Genomic DNA, 7449 nt, shown 5'->3' with positions numbered 1-7449 from the left:
TCAACTTTGAAGTTTCTTGTGCTTTGCACTTTATACCTCACATGTGTTTTATAATTCAATTTATATAATTAAATAAAGTACATGTAATTGCTACTATATGTTTGTATATGGATGGTTTGAGGGATGAATGGATACATGTTGTGTGTGTGTGTGTGGCCTAGCCGCTTATCTAACAGTCTTTGTCTTTAAAGACAAAAGACCCCAAAAGATCAAAATGTCTTTTGGTCATCTAAGTTGTTCAAAGATCTTTCTAAAAATACTTGCCAAACGGCGCCATAGTATTGTGACCATATAATATGCACAAATATATACAAAACATGGATATACAATGTATGTAAGACTCCATTTGAGAAGAATGCAAATACAAATATGCAAGGTTCATGAAATGACAACATTTTGTATTAGCAGAACTTAAAAAGAAAATATAATATAGAAGAATAGGTGATTTAATAATATGATGGGTTTATTTTGGGCTACTTGAGCTCTAAATTCAAACAAAAATGAAGTTGTGGTCAAGCACAATCTTTGAGCACTAAAGCTTAGCTCAAACATGAAAACAATGTCTAAGTTTTGTACATCACAAATAGTGGTGGAGTCGAGCCGAGCTGAATATCTTGCTATTCGAGCTCGGCTAGCCAATAAACCATCAAGCTCAAGCTAGAGCTCGATTCGAGCTAGAGGCTTGAGCTCAAATGTGAGCCAACATTTTATAAAAATAAAAAATTAATAATTATAAAAATTAGTTATTGTATATGTAATAAAAATACCATATATATATATATATATTATGTATGTATGTACATATACATATATATGTAAAAGCTCGATTAAACTTGCGACCTCACGAGCCAAGCTCGAATAGCTCATAAAAAACTCGGCTGGTGGCCACCCCTATCACAAACAATTCCACCGCAAAGCTCACAAAATCATGGTTTTGATGAGTTAGCCATTAGCTATATATATTGTTTAGACAATAAAAGTAGCAATCAAACTCCATGGTACCAAAAAAGGCATTGCAAACACCTTACCTAATCAATTTTTTACATAATTTTGAATGTAATTATCGATTTGTTATTTACAACATTTTTTTTTCAGTACCACATCTTCAAGACTAACAAAAACATCAAAAAGTGGGGATCCAAAGTGCTAAGTCATCAGTTTTATCAATGCACTTATCTCCTACCCATGACACATTGCAGCTACATAATGGACACAACCCTAGCTTGTTCACTACCATTTCTCACCTCAGATTTGTTTTTGCACATTGGTATCAAGAGAGTATTGTATTTATACTTTAGACCTTGGGTATGGTCGAGACCGGATCTGCTCCTTGTACCTTGCGTCTCACACGCACATCCTACCATGTATTGCTAGAACATATCCCATACTTATTAGCTATTATTCACGGGAGATGTTTCCAATGCACGACAAGTGTGCCTGTGAAGCGCCCATTTGTGAGGAGCAGATCCCGGCTTGATATAGCCTACCATCAAATAAAAAAAGAAATTCTAATGTGTGCAATAGAAAAAGGAAACATGTTGTTTAAAATAAATGTAATTTCACAGTAATCCCTATTATTAATGCTAAGGTTGGAAATGTTATTGGGCTATATGTGTGAATGCTATGGTGACCATCATGCTAGCCGAGCCCAATCTAACACAAGCATCTATGAAATATTAAGACATGATTAATATATATGATGATACTATGTGACCAAGTTTTAAAAATAGACCTGAAATGAAACAAATTTAACCTCCTGCTATGTGTCATTGGTTTGACCATTCGGGTCAAATGGTTTGACCCATGATATAGTTTTCAAAGACACCAAATGCAATTGAAATTGAAAATGACACAAGAAAAAACCCGGGATTTTGTTATAAGAGAGATAGAGTACAAAAATATAATCCTTCCATGGTTCTAGTTGTGCTAATTGATATTCAAAGAAATCCATCTTAAAAGTCGGCTAAATTATAATCTAATTCAGTTGTATAGATAACCCATCTCGTTTTCACTCGGTTTTTTTTCCCTATTCAACATAATGAAAAATGAGTCTCATTGTTCAACTTAACATGTTTGAGAATCCGCAAACAAACTGCAAGGTTCATCATCTCCCAAGTTGGCCTCATATCTTACCTAAGAAACCAGACAAATGTACTATTTTGATCGATCCCAATGCTCCAAGTTCCGATGAATTAGAGTGCTTGTTTCAATACTTGGCCGAGAACAGTTACGGGAAAATCTCGGACCCGTTTGATATGTCTTTTTGAGAAGATCTTTTAGTAGTTCTGATATGCAAAAGATGTATTGAGCCTTTGCATAAAGATATGAGCAGCCCGAAACATGTTTGGTATATGCATGTTTTTTCATACATCTTTCCATGTAAGAATAAAACGCAAAAGACGCGGAAAGTTTCATTTGAAACTTTTCGAAATGAGATTCTCACGTCTTTTCGATGCTCCGTCTTTTGGCAATTAGTTTTTTCACAAGACAAACAAAAATAGACCAAAAACTGATCTTCCTAACTTGTAAACAGTCGAATGGGCCCGATCGTTAATAGTGTTGTAGAGTTGTACGAAAATAATGCGGGGGAATGAGGGAAGATACTGATGCTTATTGGGCTACAATGATTGATGGTCATTGATGTAAACCATGATTGTTGCAGACTATAAAGTCCAACAGCTACTCCTCAAAAAATAGAAAGAAAATAGCGAAGAAAAAGGTGAAAAATCTTAGTCCCTTGACCATCAAATAGGTATTAGGACACAATAGTGTCTTTTTATTTCATTTTTTTGTGTTAAGTAATTTTAATTAATTTAATTTTTTTTTGAAAACCATTAACCACTACTTGGATCGAACAAGGTAATGGTTCAATTGCCTGGGTTAGAATTATTTTATTTTTAACCATTTTAACAAATTTCATTTCAAAAAGTGGTTTGTGGCAAAAATGGAAAATTGTGATTTAATTGAATCTAAGCTGAATGGTTCAACCATCTTGGTCAATGACAATTTTAAAGCATTGCTATACAAAGTCCAACTATAATACCAAAAAGACATGATACATAAGCCATGTTCATTTTTTAGTAAGGCCATTAACCTAGGTAAATGCACTTATCCAGATAAGTGATACTTAGGAAACACTTATTCCACTATGTGCATTTACCCGTGTTCTTTTAATCAAAAGTATTTTCCATATAAGAGTTTGTTTGACCATTTTATCCATAAAATGCAATTATTGGAAAAGGACACTTTTGTCCTGTAATGTTTTGGAAACTTTCTTGGGAAATATATGGTTACCCACTAGGGTGGGTGGGTAGCTTTGTTTTTCATTAAATGGGGGTGAATAAGTTAGTGGATACTGTGGAAATGTACATACTTGTATTCATGTTTCAGGATTAGTGAGTCCTACAAAAAAAAAAAAAAAAAAAAAAAGAATGATTCCTAAGTCATCAATTACCTAGTAAGTAATCCCCTCCCAAGACCTGGGTTAAGTAAGGTCACGTTTGGTTCAATTTTCATTATTTTTCATTCTTACCCAATATGAAATTGTAAAATAGAAAAGAATGAATAAAATAGGGAGAATGAGAAAATATTGCTATGAACCAAGCACTTTTTTTCCTAAAAATGAATTCTTTTCAAACTAACAAGTGTCCTCTGTTGCTCATTTTCATTCTTCGAAAAAAAAAATTGTGCCAGTACTCACAAACTGCCAACCTAGGTCTCCAACAGTCAATGTTTACCAATTGGCATATATGTTTTATAAAAGTACTTCGTAAAAGTGCTTTTATAAAAGTACTTTCATAAAAATGTTTTTATAAAAGTAATATTGTAAAAGTGCTTTCATAAAAGTATTATCGTAAAAGTACTTTCATAAAAGTACTTTCGTAAAAATGCTTTTATAAAAGTACTTTTGTAAAAGTGCTTTTATAAAGGGACTTTTACATAAAAGTGCTTTTACAAAAGTACTTCCATCAAAGTGCTTTGCAAAAGTATTTTCGTAAAAGTGCTTTTGTAAAAGTACTTCTGTAAAGGTGCTTTTATAAAAGTACTTTTTGTAAGTGTTTTCATAAAAGTACTTTTGTAGAAGTGCTTGTATAAAAGTACTTTCGTAAAATTGCTTTAGTAGTATACTTTTATAAAAGTGTTTCTGTAGAAGTGCTTTTATAAAAATACTTCCATAAAAGTGCTTTTATAAAAGTACTTCCATAAAAGTGCTTTTGTAAAAGTGCTTTCATGTCAAAGTACTTTTGTAAAAGTGGTTTCATAAAAGTACTTTTGTAAAAGTGCTTTCGCAAAAGTAAACATCTTTGGCAACAGCTTTATAGGTTTAGTTTCCTCAAAGAATGAAATGAGCAAGATGGGGCATGATTATTTTTCATGTTGCAGGCTAGTCAATTTTTGTGCTATGGGGCTGATTTTTCATTAAAAAAATAATGGCCTTTGGTAAGAATTTTGTAACCAAACACTTTAATGTTATTCACTTTTGCCCATTCTTACTTAGAATGAGCAAGAATTAAGAGAATGAGGCCCCGAGTAATGAAACCAAACATGGCCTAACTTTCCCGTTCATGTGGACAATTGCTAACATTGATGGAACAACATTGTCCCTTCAATAATGACACTTTTTATGGATAAAATAATCACTGTGTAACTTCACCTAGGAAGCAAATGAACATAGGTGAATGCACTTACCCAAGTTGGAATAAATGCATTTGCTTAGATAAATGACTTATTGAGAAATGAATGCAAACCCTAAATAGAACAACAATTCACCATGGGCCCATGGTTTACTGAAAAGTGAACCCAGGATTGTTGGTCAATGGGAACCACCATTGACCAACCCCCCTCCATTTTATTGAAGCATAAATTGTTTTTTCCTTGGGTAAGTGATACTTAGGCTCCATTCGCTTTTCGGTAAGTTATTTACTCGAGTAAATGCATTTACCCATGTTCTTTTATTTCTCATGTAAATAAGGAGATGACCATTTTGGCCATAAAAATCCAATATTAAAAGGGCATTTTTGTCATATTCAAGTGTTGACAACTTTACCTCCAAGCGGGAAAGTTATTTACCCACCAAGGAAATGGGTATCACTTACTTGTAGAGGTGTAAATCAGGTTGTTCTGCCCGCGACTCAACACGATGGTCCGCGGGTCATGCTGGGCCTTGGGTTTTAGGTCCACTGGTTAGGCCCGCCCATGACCCGCATGCCGACATGGCCCAACACGACCCATATATATATATTATATTATATATTTATATAATATTATATAAATTATAATTATATAATAATATATAGTATATAATATATTAATAAAATAAATATTTTTTTTATTTTATTATACTAATTTATTTAATTATTGTATATATAAGCAATTGTATACATCAAAATTCATATGAAATTAAAATTTTAAGTTTTTTGTCTAAATTTTAAATAAATAGATTTGGCCCAATGCACGACCCAACTTGGCCCATGGCTCAGCCCATGGGCCAGCCTGGCCTGCAGCACAACACCGGCTCGCACGGGCTGACCCCCCAAGTTATCACAGGGGAGGGCAGCACTGCCCGCACTTTGCACGGGCCAGTTTTAGACCTCTACTTACCAGGTAAGTTATACACAGGAAAATAAACTTTTCCTAATCCCCACATAAATCTGAAAAAAGAACATGGGTTTCTTGGTCAATGGGAATCAAAATCCCATTGACCAATTTCCCCCTCTCTTAGAATCCAAAAAAGAATGCCCCCCTTAAGGAAAACATTTTACCATGGAGCCCATAGTTTACTGAAAAGTAAACTCGAGATTGTTGGTCAATGGGAACCACTTTCCTATTGACCATCTTCCCCCTCCATCTCCAAAAACGAATGGGCCTAAAAATGTTATTAATCAATCAACTATATCATAAGAGTGGTAACTAATCAACTACCATTCATCAAAATTCATTTGGATTTTGATTGGTCAAGGTTCTTTTGGTATCATAACTTTTTGGCATCATAGAAATTGCCATATAATAGTTGCTATATAATGCCAATGCTTCTCTTGGCTTCATAAGGGAATGATGCCAGAAGAATTTGATCGATTATAACCTCCATTGATTTTGATGAATATTAGCTACTTGGCTAATTGTTTTTTGATTTATAGGAATTATACCTTATTGATATCATAACTGAAGAAAATATTTTCAAAATCTAAATGCCATTTATCTTTGAAAAAGTTTATATTAATTTTCTGCATATATTTTCATTATTTTAATTAAAGCAAATTGCTGAAAACTCTCATGAAGTTTTTGACCATTTGTTGAAACCTTCCCGTTTGGTAATTGCAATTATCTCCCCTCAACTTTCTTACATAGTTGCAAGTAAATCCCTTTGGTTAGAATCCTCTAACAAAAGGCACAAAATTGTACAAAATGCAAATGCAATTATCATTGAAGTTGGTTTCTATGGAAAATGCAATACAAACTTTATAAACAACAAAAAAAAAAAAAAGAAGAATTTAAAGTTGCAGCTTTACCTTTGAGTGGTTGATAAGAAGGGCAAATTTGAAAAATAAACAATTTTAGAAAAGAGATGGGAAGGGTTTGGGATAGGGATTCACATGAAGTTAAAAATTTAAAAATAAACATTTTGATCAAAAGTAGATGAATTGGGTATTTTGGACATTTTCATACCTCTTTTTTAGAGGATTCTAGCAAAGAGAGTACTTGCAATTATGTCATAAAGTTTAGGGAGGTGATTGCAAATATCAAACTTCAATGGAGGTTTTTGCAATGGTCAGAAACTTCATGGAAGGTTTCAATAACTTACCCTTTAAATTAAATAGTTAATATAATATAATAGTAATAATCAAATAGTTCATTTCCATTGTAGTGAAACCCAAAATATCCATATTTTCCAATAAAACTCAAATATCCATTGATGGGTGAGTTCATATTTCCTCCTCACACCCACCTCAAAGTACATCGTAGTCATACATCACCAATTTATCCATGTTTGTATGTTTTCGTTCACGGGGAAATGCTCCCAATGCACCATTCATGAGATGTAATCTGGATTCTTGATGGGTTATTAGTAGGAGTGGTCATTTCTAGATAAAGATCCCCCTTGTATTATGGGGTTAGTGATAAATATCCCATTGAACTTTCACTTTGTGACAAATACCCCTTAAGTCATAATACATAAAATTATTATAATGCCCACCTGAATTTTTCTTTTTATTTTTTCCCCCTTGCCCTTTTCTCTTAAACTCTAGTTGACAAAAAATACGCACTAGTACAAATGCATGAGAGTGCAAATGAAAAAAATGTAAATTCTTGTTTAATTTTGTTTTGGATTTTACTTTGTTCTGCTTCTTGTCTTAATTTATTTCATTTGTACTACAGTCAAGCAAAATAAACTAAAATTTGAAACAAAAATAGGTCGGGATTTACATTAAAATCATTTGCACTGTCATA

The sequence above is a fragment of the Nelumbo lutea genome, chromosome 4, assembly GCF_056320005.1.
Source record: "Nelumbo lutea isolate HS-2025 chromosome 4, American lotus-T2T, whole genome shotgun sequence".
Lineage (NCBI taxonomy): Eukaryota > Viridiplantae > Streptophyta > Magnoliopsida > Proteales > Nelumbonaceae > Nelumbo > Nelumbo lutea.
This window is presented reverse-complemented; position numbering follows the sequence as displayed.